At 36.3% G+C, this 16049-nt stretch overlaps 1 long non-coding RNA gene across 1 annotated transcript in view; it reads left to right on the top strand.

Annotated features, from left to right (window-relative positions):
• The first annotated feature begins 983 nt into the window (after nt 1-983).
• LOC115514046 overlaps nt 984-16049 on the top strand; it is a 49736-nt gene continuing 34670 nt past the window's right edge. The window contains exon 1 of the long non-coding RNA XR_004343638.1: nt 984-1043. This is a non-coding gene — a long non-coding RNA (uncharacterized LOC115514046). The remainder of the gene's footprint in view (nt 1044-16049) is intronic.

The following is a 16049-nucleotide window of genomic DNA, read 5'->3' as shown; positions in this document are numbered from 1 at the left end:
AGGGAGGAAGAAGTAAGAACAAGAAATTAATGTCCCTTCCATTTCCCCACTGATGTCTAGTGAGAAGGGCAGAAGCAGGTTTTTTAGGAGCTGAATCTTCAATAACAACTTTGGAGCCTGTTTTAAGAGGAAGAATATAAAATTAGAAATACAATATTAAATATCAAAACTATGTAGAATAAGAAAAAAAGGCAACAAATTATTCATATCAATCGCTCCTTCCATTCACAGTGCAGCTCTACCCATAGGTCCTGTCCCCATGCTTTAATAAAAACATATTTTTGCATGGGGCGGGGTGTGGGGGGGAAGCTGACTAATACAACAAATACAAAAATACTGACAAATTCAATTTGTATGATTTTCATCAAAAAATGTATGTGTTTATAATTAATTGCATGTTTTACATTTCTGAGAATATTCCTGTTGTTTTGACCAGGCTCCAGTGAGAACCAATGTGTCTAGAATGTGCACCTCCTTCAGTACCTGTATACTTCCAGTACTCATTGCTATAAGACATCTTCACATAGTGATCTGACCTTGGGCCTTGCCCCTTCGTACCAGCATGATGAATCAGGAGAGCAGACTATTCTTGGACCCATTCCTCCACCAGAACAGTAAGCAATAACTTACCTAGAAATTGAAGAGAATACAAGCCAGTAAATATCCCCTCTAACAACCTACTATATTCTCAGCTTAGTTTCAGTGTGGCTGAATTGCAAAAATGGCTCTACACAGTGCCATCAGATATGAGAGGACATATGACCAACAGGAAAGAGACAAATATAGACTCCATGTGGTCAAAATGTCTTAGTTTTGCAAACTTTACAAACACTTGTAGGTACATTTCTAGGGACCCTCTTAGAGCCTTCGGAGGGGCTTATACAAGTGGATCCCCTAAAGCTTAAACTTAATTAGCTTCCTGATATTTTGCAGGAGTAGAAAGGAAGAAGAGATGAGTGAAAGAAAAGTAGGGAGATGAAGGAAGAAGAAAAGACATTGTTTTGAGATAATTTCTGTGTACATCTGTCCTAAAAAGGAGATAGGTAAGTGGTATTCCATAATCTTCCTACAGTACCGTATCCCCACATTGATAAATGAATATATTTAGAATTTAAGCACAATGTTGTTTTTTACATTTATTTTCATTTATTTATTTAATATGAAATTGATTGTCAAATTGGTTTCCATACAACTCCCAGTGCTCATGCCAACAGGTGCCCTCCTCAACGCCCATCACCCACTTTCCCCCCTCCCCCCCATCAACCCTCAGTTTATTCTCAGTTTTTAAGAGTCTCTTATCATTTGCTTCCTTACCTGTCTGTAACTTTTTTTTTCCCTTTCCCCTCCCCCATGGTCTTCTGTTAACTTTCTCAGGATCCACATTAAGAGTGAAAACATATGGTATCTGCCTTTGTATGACTTATTTCACTTAGCATAACACTCTCCAGTTCCATCCACGTTGCTACAAAAGGCCATACTTCATTCTTTCTCATTGTCAAGTAGTATTCCACTGTATATATAAACCATAACTTCTTTATCCATTCATCAGTTCATGGACATTTGGGCTCTTTCCATAATTTGGCTATTGTTGAAAGTGCTGCAATAAACATTGGGGTACAAGTGCCCCTATGCATCAGCACTCCTATATCCCTTAGGTAAATTTCTAGCAGACGCAAGTTTTTGTAAAAAAAATACTGGAAATTATTTATTTAAATAAGATATTTTCCTATAAAAGTAATTACCGAGGCATAATATATTTTTACTCTAACAGTGATACCTGAACAATGGTACCATTCAAATATTTTCAAAACTCCTTTGAAATTGTTTCCAATTATATAGTGAACTACACAAAAAATTAGGGTTGTTACTTTATTACACCCTATTTTTTAGCCTCAAAATGTTAAACAAACCTTTATTTAAACTCCTTTAATACATAACACTTTTTAAAAGTCTTTTTATTATCAAATATACAGCTAATAAATCTGTAAACATTACATATTATAAAAATATAGTATAAAAATAACATATATATAATATCATATATATATATATATATCATCTATTTAAAGATGAACCCTCTTATAACCAGCATTTGGATTGAGCAATAATAATTTTCCAGCCACCCATAAGACCCTCTCTGCCCCCAATCATAATTACAATCTATGACTTTCTCCCTAAATTAAACTACTTCTTGGGGCACCCGGGTGGCTCAGTTGGTTAGACTAGGCATCCAACTATAGCTTAGGTCATGATCTCATAGTTGGTGGGTTCGAGCCCTGTGTTGGGCTCTGTGCTGACAGCTCAAAGCCTGGAGCCTGCTTCAGATTCTGTCTCTGTCTGCCCCTTCCCTGCTCACACTGTCTCTGTCTCTCAAAAATAAATTAAGATGTTAAAAAAAATTTTTTTAAATAAGCTACTTCTTAACTTTTAAAATTTCACTTTCTTTGCCTCCTTATATATTTATTATTCAAAATATGCATATTTTGATACTTTCTCTGGACACTATGATTTATTTTTGCCCATTTTTGAAATTTGATATATTTTTTAGTATTCTTGAAGCTACTGATTATCCCTCCTTCCCTTCATTTTGTTTATAATTTATCTGTTGTAGAACCCAGGATATTTGATCTGTAGAGTTTCCCATAATCTGCATTTTGCCAATTGCCTGTACTTGAGGTGCAAACAGTATATCCTTCTGTCCTCTGTATTTTCTGCAGATTGGATTCCAGAGTTTTGATCAGATTCAGGCTCAATCCCTTTGGCAAGACCATTCATGTAGTGTGTTCTTTTATCAGAAAGGATACATTACCTGATTTTCTCTCTTTGTGATGTTTGCAAATGCTGATGTTCATGACCTACATCTATTAATCACTGAGGTTGTGAAATGGTGTTATTTTGATTCTGCCATTTCTTTTCCTGTTGTTGTCATGTATTAGTTTAACCTCATTAATAAAGAAATACTACCCTTGATTTATTAATTGATTACCCAATGGTATAATTCCTATTGAAAAGAGAAGATAAATACTTGATTCCTTAACTGGATTTACCAATTCTCCAGAAAATGAATTTGTTTCCGTATGAACTCCTGCAAGTGACCATTTTTAAAAATAGTATCATTATGAATTTATGGACTTAAACATATTGTATAGATGGCAATCCATTGCAGTGATTGTTCTCATTGAAGTCCAAATTTTCCCATATTTGGCCAGTAGAAGCCTCTTCGAATTGGATGTTGAGTTCTTTTGATGTGACCTTACACTCTTTGAAGATTCTTTGCTATCTAGTATGATAGTTTTTTCTAGGTGCTACTCATATATTTCTCACATCAAATCTGGAATCAGCTATATAACCATGAGCCCATGTTTCTTTTAGTGGGAAATGGTACCTTGATGCTCAAAGCTCTCTGCAGTTGGGTTGACTATTATTTCTAGACCTTTTCAATAGAAAGAAGCTGGACATGTTTAAAGATAAAATATATGTTCATATTGATACTTTCAATTCAAATTCAAAATTTCTTTTATTTTGTACCAAAAAATCCTGGTTTTTGGGAGCATCTGGGTGGCTCAGTCAGTTAATTGCCCAACTCTTGATTTTGACTTGGGTCATGATCCCATGGGCCATAAGATCAAGCCTCATGTAGAGCTCTATGCTGATGTTGTGCAACCTGTTTGGGATTCTCTCTCCTCCTCTTTTTGCCCCTCCCCCACTTGCACATGTACATGTGTTCTCTCCCTTTCTCAAAATAAACAAACAAACAAAGTTAAAAAAAAAAAGAATCCTGGTTTTCAAGGACATAGGATAAGAATATCACATAATTATCTATTTCCTTTATTTCACATTATATATGCTGCAACATATTAATAACAATAGTAATATTATCATCTAATACAACTACTGAAAATAGTCATGTGTGTGTTATTGTATATGCCCTCCTCATTTTTCCCATGTTTATACTTATACCATGTCTTTATTATCAGAGAATATGGCTACTACATAATATTTTCCTTCATTTTTAAATCCTCATTGAGTCTCAGTTTTGTAAGATACGTATTGAATGTTCACCCCTAGTCCTTATATCAGTATCTATTTCTGTTGGTTTTCTAAAGCTTGTTCTCTAATACAGCCTTAGGAACATGGATATAATTGTCTGAGTCCTTACATATTAATAGTTTGTGACTTTTATGCTTCAAAGTCAGATTTGTTGGATATAAATTTCTTTGTGCATTTTCTTTCCTTTAGTAGCTAAAATGTATTACTCTGTTTTCTTCTGACATAAAGCACGGGTGTCCAAAACTTTGATAATCTAGGTTTTCTTTCTTTATTAGTTGTTTTACAATTTATCGAGCAGCCAAAGAATTTTTTGCTTTCTTTAAAATTCAATAATTTTATCAGAATAGGTCTTGGTGTTGATCATCCTGGCATGACATTTTGGGGAATGTAGTGTTCTCCTTCTTTTCTTTTCTTTCTTTCTTTCTTTCTTTCTTTCTTTCTTTCTTTCTTTCTTTCTTTTTTTCTTTCTCTTCTGAAACATTTCTTAGATTGTATGTCCTAATACTGGCTCTGTTATTTGCTTTGGTGTTCTTCTTAACACATTCTCATTACTCATATGTTGGATGTTATTTGTCTATGTTCAATATGGATCCCTCCCCTTTTTTCAAAAATGTTTTCTTTGTTCATTTCTTTATGATTTAGGAAAATTTTCTCTTTTTTATCTTATATTTTCTTAAGTCATTATTGGTTATATTTAGTCATTCTTGTGATTCTTCTTAGTCTTTTTAAATTTTTTTTTTTAACGTTTATTTATTTTTGGGACAGAGAGAGACAGAGCATGAACGGGCGAGGGGCAGAGAGAGAGGGAGACACAGAATCGGAAACAGGCTCCAGGCTCTGAGCCATCAGCCCAGAGCCTGACGCGGGGCTCGAACTCACGCACCGCAAGATCGTGACCTGGCTGAAGTCGGATGCTTAACCAACTGCGCCACCCAGGCGCCCCTTCTTAGTCTTTTTAAATGATTTTTTAAATTTATAGTTTTTCCTAAGTTTGGTCACCTCATTATTGAATGTTTCTAACTCTGATTTATTTCGTCATTTTATGTATGTATGGGTATGTACTTTTTATGCACTCTTATTGTTTATAGAAAAGCTATCCTGCTTTTTATCAGTATTTTTTATATCTTGAAATAGTTAAGTAAGCAATTAAATCAAATACTTTTTTGTTGCTCACACTTTTTTTTTCTTTTCTTTCTTTTTTTTTTTTTTTTAGTTAGGAGAAGCTGGGCTTCAGGAAAACTTTTCTAACCTTACAGAGCTCTCTTTTCTGTTGTTTTAATGTAATTAAATATATATATATATATATATATATATATATATATAGCCAAAGGCTTTTTGAGGTTTTCTGACACTGTTTCTTCCTCCCCACCCCTCCCTCCACCTCTTATCCGGACCTTCTCATTCCTTAAGCTTTATTAATCCAGCCAGTTTCTATGACGCTCAGTAGTTGCTGTTCCACGCAGGACTCTGACATGGATGTTTCAGTTTTAGAACTCATAGGGGCCATTCCACTCCAGCCACCTTTCGATCTTCTTTCCATAGGCTCCAAGCATTCACCCACTATTGGAGAAGGCAAAACCTCTACCAGTTTCAGATAATATTATTTTTTTTAAGTTTATTTATTTTGATAGTGAGCATGAGTCGGGGAGGGACAGAGAGAGAGAGGGAGAGAAAGAATATCAAACAGACTCCCTGTTGTCAGTGCAGAGCCTGACGCAGGGCTTGGCCTTGGGAACCTGTGAGATCATGACCTGCACTGTAACCAAGAGTTGGTTGCTTCACCGACTGAGCCACCCAGGTGCCCCAGATGCTATTCTTATAGTGGTCCACCATACTATTTAGCAAATATCTATTGTCCATTTTGAGAGTCTCTTTACTTAATATTATCAGAAACCTATTCTTTCCCTCTGCTTCTTTCAGCACAGGTATTGATATAGATCTTGTAGCCGTTAGTGGTTTCTCTCTATGTTCTTATATTTTGGGGTTTCTTGTATTTTATCCTTGCTACTTTTGGTTTCCTTATAAATATTGTCTTGTGCTTTTGATTTTGCTAACTAGTTCTCTGTTTTTATGTGGTGATCAGTGGAGTTAAAACAATTGTTTTTGCTACCTGCTACCATTTTCTGGAATCTATAATACTTAAATTTTTTTTGTAAATGCTTTTTGCTTGTTATCATACTTAAAATATTGAAAAGTAACTGGCACATCAGTAGCATTTTTTTATTATAAATTGCCTAAATAAGACCTTTGAAGGAGACAAACATCATTTGAATCCACCAGTTCTGATGGATATATTTTAATAATGAGGAAACATTTCATTTTCCATAGATTTTTTAATTTTATTTGTTTATTTATTTTGAGAGAGGGAGAAAGTCAGGGGAGAGGCAGAGAGAGAGAGAGAGAGAGAGAGATTGAGAATCCCAAGCAGGTTCTGTGCTGTCAGCGCTCAAACCCATGACTATGAGATCATGACCTGAGCCAAAATCAAAAGTGGATGCTCAACTGCCTGAGCCATCCAGGCGCTCCCATTTTAATAGTCTTATATGCCGACCATGTTGGTTATAATTAGGGTTGTATATTAAACAAATCCTGAGATGGAGCCATTGTTTATACCGTAGTCACTGTGAATGAAACCCTTGGAGACAACTGGAAGAATTGTGACTTTCACATAGATTATGATATGTATGTTTTTCCCTGGACTTGTAAACTACTTCATCTCTGCTTAAATGAAGAAAGAACAATAAAAAGACTATAGCATTTTTTTAAGCAGAGAACTCCCAATATTTTGCCTACATGATCAAACTTGATTCTTAATAATACTATTTTGAGAATATATATATACATATATATGGCTTTTTAAAAATTGCTTTATTTATATGTAGTATGTGAGAGAGTAAGTACAAACACCTATCCTTGGATTTCTATAGATGCAACTAACTGTGACAGACTTACTCTTGGGGATTCTGTCCCTTTGCTGATACCCTGGGAATCTGAGAGGAAATAATCTCTTACTTTGAAGTATACTCACAGACAATGCTGTGATCAGTGGGCTTGTGGTAATTGCATGAGTGAATTACTTTGGCCTCTTGAAAGATGACACTTTTATTAGGTTATGGTGTTAAAAACAAGCCCCAATATCAACTACCACAAATACACAGACAAAATTATCGATCTCTCTTCTGGCTGTGTTCATGAGTTCATATTTAACTTAAGATTTGCCTATGAAACTGTTTTCCTGACAAGGAGTCATTTATTGCCGTGGCATCTTTTCACTTGATTATTAAGATTCCTTTTTGCCGTTCTCCCTTGAGCTTTAATTACAGCATTGCAGCATGTTCAAAACATGCTGCCAGATTTCTTACTTGTACAGGAGACAGAACACATATTTCACATCCCCTGCACGTCCTTTATCCCTCTTATTGATTTCCTAGGCAATTCTGTATTGATTTTATCTTCATATTTCAATGCCTTCTTGGTCTTTTTCCTTCTTATTTTTCTGAGCTCTTAGAACTCTGGATTTCTCCTTGTTCAGTCAGGTCATCCAATTAGGATTCATGTGTGATCCTCTTTTGCCACTCTGAGGACTCTCTGTGATCCAGGCTGTAACCCAAATATTCTTATCAGAATGACTTTCATCTCATACCCAAACTGTCTAAGCTCTGGTACCCTCACTCCTGTTTGTCTAAAAGTGTGAAAAGAAATTGTAGCAAGATCCTTCCTGCCCCGAAGTATCACTCTGGCCTCCTGAGTTCAAACCACTTCCTGCCATCTGTGTTACTTCTTGGCTTGCCATTGGTGCCATAGCTTTGTCCTTGGAGGTTTTTTGTTTTTGTTGTTTCCCCCCAACGAAGCACCTGCAATCATGCTAGCAACCAGGAAAAGATACAAGGCTTCTTATTACTCTCAGTTCTTATAAAGCATTATTGTGGCTTAAGAGTTGTGATTAGCCTAACCCCTCAAGGTGGAATGAATAAGACAGCTGTGGAATGAATAAGACAGATACCATGATAGTTTTTACCAGGGGAGGCCAGTGCCTAATTTGTGTCCTGGAGTGGATAAAACACTTTGAAATAAAGGAGAACAGCAAATACCACCTGTTTTGCAGTGTATGGCTTTCTTTTGAGAGAATTTTACAAGCGGCCTTACTCTAGAAATTCTATCACCAAATGCTATAATTCACAGTTCATAGAGACTTGCAATTGGGGGAGAAAATTAAATATGCCCTAGTCTTTAATGCCAATATATATGGCATCATACTCTGAAATACTTTGCTTCTCTCATTGTTTACAGATTTTTTTATTACACTCTGAAATCCACAAAGGCAAATAAACGAAACTGAGATTAATTCTTCCTTTAATTACAATTTTTTTCAGGTCTTATTTAAATTTACCACATTTGTGCTCTACCTATCTGCCTACAGATATTTAGTTCTGTGTGAGCCCTATGTGCAGAGATATCAAGTTCATTACTGTGACTACAATAGCATTGAGATTGGCAATAGCAAGTGATTTTAATCAATGAAATGCTATACTTGTCTATTTACTTGTTACAATTTACCAATATCCATATAATGTTGTTTTTCCCCAGTGTTAGCTGGTAAAGATAGGAAGATCATTATGTAACTCCCCAATTAATATTCTAGGCAATGTTCTTTGGTTTTAAAGAATAGAAAACTAAAACATTAGGTCTATTAGTTCAATTAACTAGGATGAGTTTCTATAACTGAAATGGTTATTGAATAAATGGAACTCATTGGATGCAATTGGAATACAGCCTTACCTTTTCCCCTATTCAAATCCATTCTGTGAGTTGAAGTCTTCCCCTTCTCTATCAGTGTATAATATATTCTATCAGTGCCTTACCCAGATTTCCTAACCTGTCACCTTCCCCTGGCAGGTCACCACCAATGAGTGAAGGTGAGACTGACCCCATGAGGCAGTTTGTACTTCAGATCTTCTCTGTAGGACAAAATTAATACTGAAATTAATCTCCAGCTGAGTTCACTCTCTTGCTTACCTTTCTCTTTCTCTCCTACCCTGCTGACTTCAATCCTGAGAGAACTCATTCCAAAATATCACTTAGACAAGAATGCCACTTTAGAATCTGCTTCTAGGGAACCTGACCAAAGACATTCCAGATAAAATTTTGTGCAGAGCCCATAGCTTATTTGTTCCCTTGTAGAAAAAGAGATGCTCGGTTAACTATTCTTCCTAAGAATAGTTTCATTTCAGTAACTAAAAAGTTTAGTTCTGACTAAAAGCCAAAACTTTGAACTTCTCCTTTCATCCATCTTGGGCCTGGAGGCCACTTTGGGGGTGGATGGGTTTTCTGCCTTCTCTCCTTTACTCTGTGTGCTTGTGCTTCTCGGTCCCTGCCGGGTAGCTGTTGACCCTAGTTAGGCCTTCTGATGCCTCCAGGCTTAAAGCCTGGTAGAGAGAAGAGATAGGGACAGGAAAAGTCTTAGCTGATTAAGATTTCATTTCTCATTGCTTCTTTTGGACTATTGTGGGTGTTTAGAATTGATTTCAGTATCTATCCCTTGTATCCTTTTGCATCCTTAAGAACTTTTTGACAACTGGTAAGGATTCCCTCAGCTACCTGCTTATAATTCCTCCTTTAAGCCCTGGACATTGACACCACTCAGCCTCTTTCTCTTGGGATTCCAACACCACATCAGGCAGATTCTTGGGATGGATCTCTCTTCAAATGACTCTACACCTAAACCTAAGTATTATACCTCAGCACAGTTTACACAGTGGGCCCTAGCAGCCTTGAGTAGGAAACTAGCTATCTGCCATTTGAGCCTTCTTTATTGACCAACTAGAAGGCAGCTCCACTTGCTGCCTTTCATCTTTAGCATTTTTAGATGCAACTCTGACACCAATTGGCTGTGTTTATCAGACTCCAGTAGGACACAGATCCAGCTTTTCTGGTAAGGTCCTTAAAAGCTCATTTCACTAGACTTGAGCTAAGGAGGAGGCACATCCTATCCCCACTCCATTTAAAGAGAACTTTCATTACACTGATAATTGTCTCAAAATATGTTCTCTTCAACTTTAACACACCCAAGGTGTGTGAGGTGCTAAGCACTGGGGAAAAAAAAAGGTTTTGAATCCCTCTCTAAAAGTCCAGTGTTTTTCCCTTAGCTCTGGATTGTGGAACTGATTTGCACCTATTGTCCGTAGGTCCCATAAAAACTACCAAAAGCAATCCCATCTATATATAATTTGCAAAGGATAATTTGTAATATAACTAATATCTATGATCAAAGAGAAAGCAAAGTTTAGCTAGAACTAAAGAGACTGGAAGTGGGGACTTTGGAATTTGGGAACTGATATATCTCGATCCCTTTTACTCTCTCTGTATTGTGTTATATTTCTTCTTGTCTTCTTATGACTACTTCTTATTCCCGTATTTAATTCTTAATTTATGCCCTCCATGATTTCAGCTTGAATGTGGCATTTTCTTAACATCACCTCTACTCAAATCCTTCCATTAAATCACTTTTCATCTTTTTCAGGTCTTTCCGTTTGAATTGCTGAGAATCTGATTGGTCAATGAAAATTCAATGGAATGGTTTGATAGTGTCATCTATTCCCTGATTTAGTCACCTGTTTCTAGCTACTTCTGGGGAAATGAAGGCAATATGGCTATATAAAAATGACTCCTGAAGGATGCCCCTTTTGTAAGGACTGTAGATGTAGACAATCATCATAGACAGAAAACATATCCATACGTATATCTTAAAACCTATCTACAAGTGTCATTTCCCAACTTTTCCTACATTCTAAGTTTGGGCTTTACCACTCTGTATAGTTTCCTCAGGCTGTGTCATAAATCTGTTTCTTCACTTATGATATTTACTCTGACTATAAACTCTATAAACTTACTTTAGTCCTTTGACTAAGTCTGAGTCATTCTTCATGAGACCAAACATCATCTCTCTCACAAAATCTGTCCCAAACCTTCATAAATGGCTCTCGCTCTGAGTTCTTAAAGTACCTTAAAGATGCCCCTATCTTTTTTTTTTTAATTTTTAATGTTTATTTATTTAGTTTGAGAGAGAGAGAGAGAGAGAGAGACTGAGAGGAGAGCACGTGCCAGTGGGGGAGGAGCGGGGGAGGAGCAGAGAGAGAGAGAGAGAGAGAATCCTAGGCAGGATCCACTTTCAGCATGGGCTTTATCCCACAGTCATGATATCATGTCCTGGGCTGAAATCAAGAGTCAGCTGCTTAAAAAAAAAATTTTTTTTTCAATGTTTATTTATTTTTGGGACAGAGAGAGACAGAGCATGACGGGGGAGGGGCAGAGAGAGAGGGAGACACAGAATCGGAAGCAGGCTCCAGGGTCTGAGCCATCAGCCCAGAGCCTGACGAGGGGCTCGAACTCACGGAGCGCGAGATCGTGACCTGGCTGAAGTCGGACGCTTAACCGACTGCGCCACCCAGGTGCCCCAAGAGTCAGCTGCTTAAACAACTGAGCCACCCACGCATCCCAACGATCCTATCTTATCAACATCCAGTACTGCTGTTATTTCGATTTTACGTATTTAAAAAGTTGTTTTTCACAATAGACTCTCCGTGGACGTTTTTCTCGTTGGAGCTTCAAACTCTAAGAGTGAGTGAAGAGAACGAGAAATAGAGGCAGTGTTATTTTACATCGTGAATTCAGAGAAGGCATCTCTGGGAGTGGATAAGTAAAGGAAAAAAAAAAAAAAAACACTGCAGGAGGTGAGCTAGGAGCATATTTGGAGAAAAAGTATTCCAGGCCAAAAGAAAGGCTAGTACAAAGACCTTGAAACAAGAACAGCAAGAAGACCTGCATGGTCAGAATGGAGCTATGCTATACCAGCAAAGCATCATGAGCTCACGTTAGCTCTTTTAGCAACTGCATCATAACATGCTCTCAAAGAAAGCTCCCTTTAGGCTGGAGATGGTTGTACTCTGGTGCTCATTTAGAAGATGCACTCACATTTTTCATATGAACTCATATTTCTTCTGGGCATTCTGAAAGTTTGTATTTATCAATACATGCCTCTTTTGTTATTGGGTGCAATTTTTTGTCATAAAGTACAATAATATAGTTTATAAAATATCTTGCTTCATTTTTTAGAGCTCCTTGACTTTTCATTAAAGCCAATTTTGAAAGAGAGTCCAGTCCACACGGTAGCAGAATTACAAAGATCTAGGGAAAATCATGGGTTTGAGCATTAAGTACTTTGATTCCTAAGTTAAAATTTTGGTTGAGTTTCTGGTTTTGTATTTTACTATTTACCAATTTATTGTCTTGCCTCATAAGCATTTTGAAGAAAAGTATGAATATTAAAAAGGATTATGTTATATAAATATCATTGTACCAGCAGCCTACTCAATCCACTTCAGTAGATCTCAAATAAGAGTCAACATATCTCTGAGGTCCAATGGATAGGTCTTAGGAAGTACAGGTAATTTATTTAAATTTCCATATTTTGTGGTGTTTTCTGAATGATCATCTCAAAAACTTTTGTGTAAGCATATTTTGGGCAGGTCAATTGCACCTTCATAATTTGCTACTGCCAAGTAATTTCAGTGTCTATATGTACATTTGTGTTTATTATCATAAAAGGGAAAAGAATACTTTTTCAATGACCTCTAGCTAATGAGAAAGGACAGGATAGAATGAGCTTAATAAACAAGCAATACATTTATGACAAGTTGAGGGTGCAATGATGTACAAAATAAGAACCATTTTTGTTAAGTAATTAAAATAGAAAAAGTGGTGACAGAATTACATCATCCTACAGAGTTTGGGGTACGATCTTGCACAATAGCTGAGCAGGCAATAATTTATTTACAGGCAATGACTTCTTCAGACATGTTTTTTCTTTTTAAATTCATTTGCTTTTAACATATAAATTTCTTTGACTTTTAGAGTCATACCATAATGAATTAATTCCAGTTTTAAGCTTATAGTATTTAATGGATAAAATGGTTTGTATTAAAATTGGAAAGCTCTGAGAATTATTTTATTTTATTTTTTTTAATTTTTTTTTCAACGTTTATTTATTTTGGGACAGAGAGAGACAGAGCATGAACGGGGGAGGGGCAGAGAGAGAGGGAGACACAGAATTGGAAACAGGCTCCAGGCTCCGAGCCATCAGCCCAGAGCCTGACGCGGGGCTTCGAACTCCCGGACCGCGAGATCGTGACCTGGCTGAAGTCGGACGCTTAACCGACTGCGCCACCCAGGCGCCCCTGAGAATTAGTTATTTTAAAAGTGGGTAAGGTTTTATTCAAGTTTGATAAATACTGCATAGTGTGATATACTCATTATGTGGAAATGAAGTGATTTGTAGCAAAAAAAAAAAAAAGAGAGGAGATATAAAGGTATTTTAGACATTCTGAACAAAAGTGACACTTTATGAAAATAAATTCAGAGTCTCCCATGTTGTTATAGAAGTTAACACTGCAGAGTCACCTGAAAGTAATTTCAAACAACACCAACAATGATGAGGCAAATTGATCACTCTGAGACATCACATATTTGGGGCGAATGCTCATACTTTCAAATTAAAGCATTGTGGAAAGTGAATGAACTATTCTATGTTTCTTGTAGTCCATGCTTTTAATAGGTTGTTTACTCAGAAAAGTTAAGCATATTTAATAATGTTATTCTTTAAAGGTTCAAAATTACAATTTGGTTCTTAGTAGTAAAGAAGAAAAATAGAAAACTTTTTGATAGACTTCTGTCAATGTAATATTCCTTAATGTTCCTATCTTTCAGACTCCAATTTGAAGGCAGATGAGAAAAAGGGAGGGACAAAAAAAAATGAGGGAGCTTGAACAGAACAGAAAGAAGACTTTGTGATACTAACAATACCTCCCAGCTTTCACTTTTCCTGAAGTTGAAGTATTTATTTAATGGTCTAACTTTCCCTACAATTTCTGGGAAACTTTAATCTCTTATGGAAGAGTGGTTAAGTGTTAATGGGTGTTGAGCCCAAACAATGGCTACCATGCTGCTCTGAATAAGGCAGTTTAGAGGATCTGTCCAGAAATACAGCGGCATTTATCTGCTCTGACCCAGAACTCTGGTAGTGAAAAGAAGCCAAAGCAATGTGTGAGGATGCATGTATCTGGGGAGCAAATGTCAAGTTATTTTAGAAAGAATTCCCCAAGGTTAATTTGAATTTTCATGGTATGTTATTATCCTTTCCAGTAATTGCTGATAGTTAAGTTATTGAACACTGAGGCCATGCGTGGATGACAGTTGAAATCTTAGTAGCAAAAAAAAACTATCCAGAAACTAACTAGATTTTGAGAGAGAAAAAAGGAAAACTAGAAACAAACTAGAAAGAGTTAAACTATATGATAAAAAATATGGAATAAAACACAAGATAGGAACATATACACAAAAAATTGAGGGACATGAAGAAATATGAATTCATAGGTACAATCTAAGAGAAATAAAGTAAAATGATTTAGATAACTAGATTGTATGTGAATGGAAATCATTGTTTTTTTGACATGAGCTGCAATATCATCAAGAAGTCAGAGCAAGCATGTATTTACAACTGAAGCTTCTTTAAATTAGCCATCAAATAGATCATTATTAAATAGATATTATGGTTTTAAATATTAAAGAATTTTCTAGATGTTTACGTAACACATTATCAAGTCCCCAGTGAACTCCAAAATTGCAATCTAAGTTCTAGTATGCATAACTAGAATTTTGATCCATCATTTTTCTTCATGATCGCTGTACCATTTATTGCCATTTAGAATTTATTTTTTGGCTCATACACAGATTTTTAAATTTTAGTGCAATTTTCCATAAGAGGATTTAATCTATATTCCCAGGTATACTTAGTAGACATTCCCAGCATTTAAGAATTTCTATTTCAGCATATCTGCAAAAGCAAAACACAGATGGAGTATAAATCCCCCAAACCATTCCCTCCCATCAAAGCTTATTGTAATGTCTTTGGCATTTCAAGGACAAGGCACAATAAAGCAAGTGATTCGGTAGGTAAATCTTTATTTAGTTCTATTATCCTCTTCCTCTTCTTTCCTGGAATGTACTCTTTATTTTTTATTCCAATTTGAGTAATAATCACATTTTAATTCTTCATCTTCCACTAAACAGCCTGGGTGCCCTACCCTCAGTTGTGCTGACTGGCTTTCACCCTGCATTGATTAAGAGTTCCCAGAGATAACAGTGTGTGAGGGCGCATGAATAATCTCCTTCCTTCTCAAGTCAATTCTTGTGCATCTCTGCAGTCTGGCAATAACACCCACAACTTGGGTAGTGAGGGGCTAGCTGTGAACTCTGAAATAGCATATGTATGACCTTCTGTTGAAAAAATAAAAATAGAAAAATTAATATTAATATAATAATTTTTTTTCCCAAGGAAAACAAAATACTGAAACATTTTGCATTCCTGCTCCGACTCTTCCTTGGTGATGGAGTACTATGCTTAACAGTCAAACTGGTCAATTGCTAGCAAATTTAGAACCTAAATCTAATAAAAGTAAAAACATTATCATTGTTAAAAAAAAAAAAAAAGGTGTTTTGATCCTAACCAAGCAGAGCTGGCTGTAGTTAAACCTTCATCTCTATAAATCCTTGGTCACAGTTTAGGTTAGTCACCATCACTGCAATTGAACCAGTCCCCATACTGGTCTGTCTTCTGCCCTTTTTTTTTTTTTTTTAAACTTTCTAGCTTTGCTACATGTTGCTCTTAGAGTTATCCTACTTCGCAAATCCAATCACGTCATAGTGAGGCTCATAGATGACTTCCCATTACCTACAGAAGAAAGTGGATACTTACTAGCCTCACCGGAAAGTCTCCTTTCTTGTGTCCTAGCCTGATTTTCCAAGATTATTTCCCAACATACTCATCCTTCTACAAGCCTCCCACCCGATCTTGCACTTGCAGCCTTCACTCTATGCTCTAGGTACATGTGATAATTTGCCACCATCATTCTTACCTATCCAGGCTCATGCTGTTCCTCTTACCT

Source organism: Lynx canadensis, chromosome B2 (assembly GCF_007474595.2).
Source record: "Lynx canadensis isolate LIC74 chromosome B2, mLynCan4.pri.v2, whole genome shotgun sequence".
Classification (NCBI taxonomy): domain Eukaryota; kingdom Metazoa; phylum Chordata; class Mammalia; order Carnivora; family Felidae; genus Lynx; species Lynx canadensis.
This window is presented reverse-complemented; position numbering and strand designations above follow the sequence as displayed.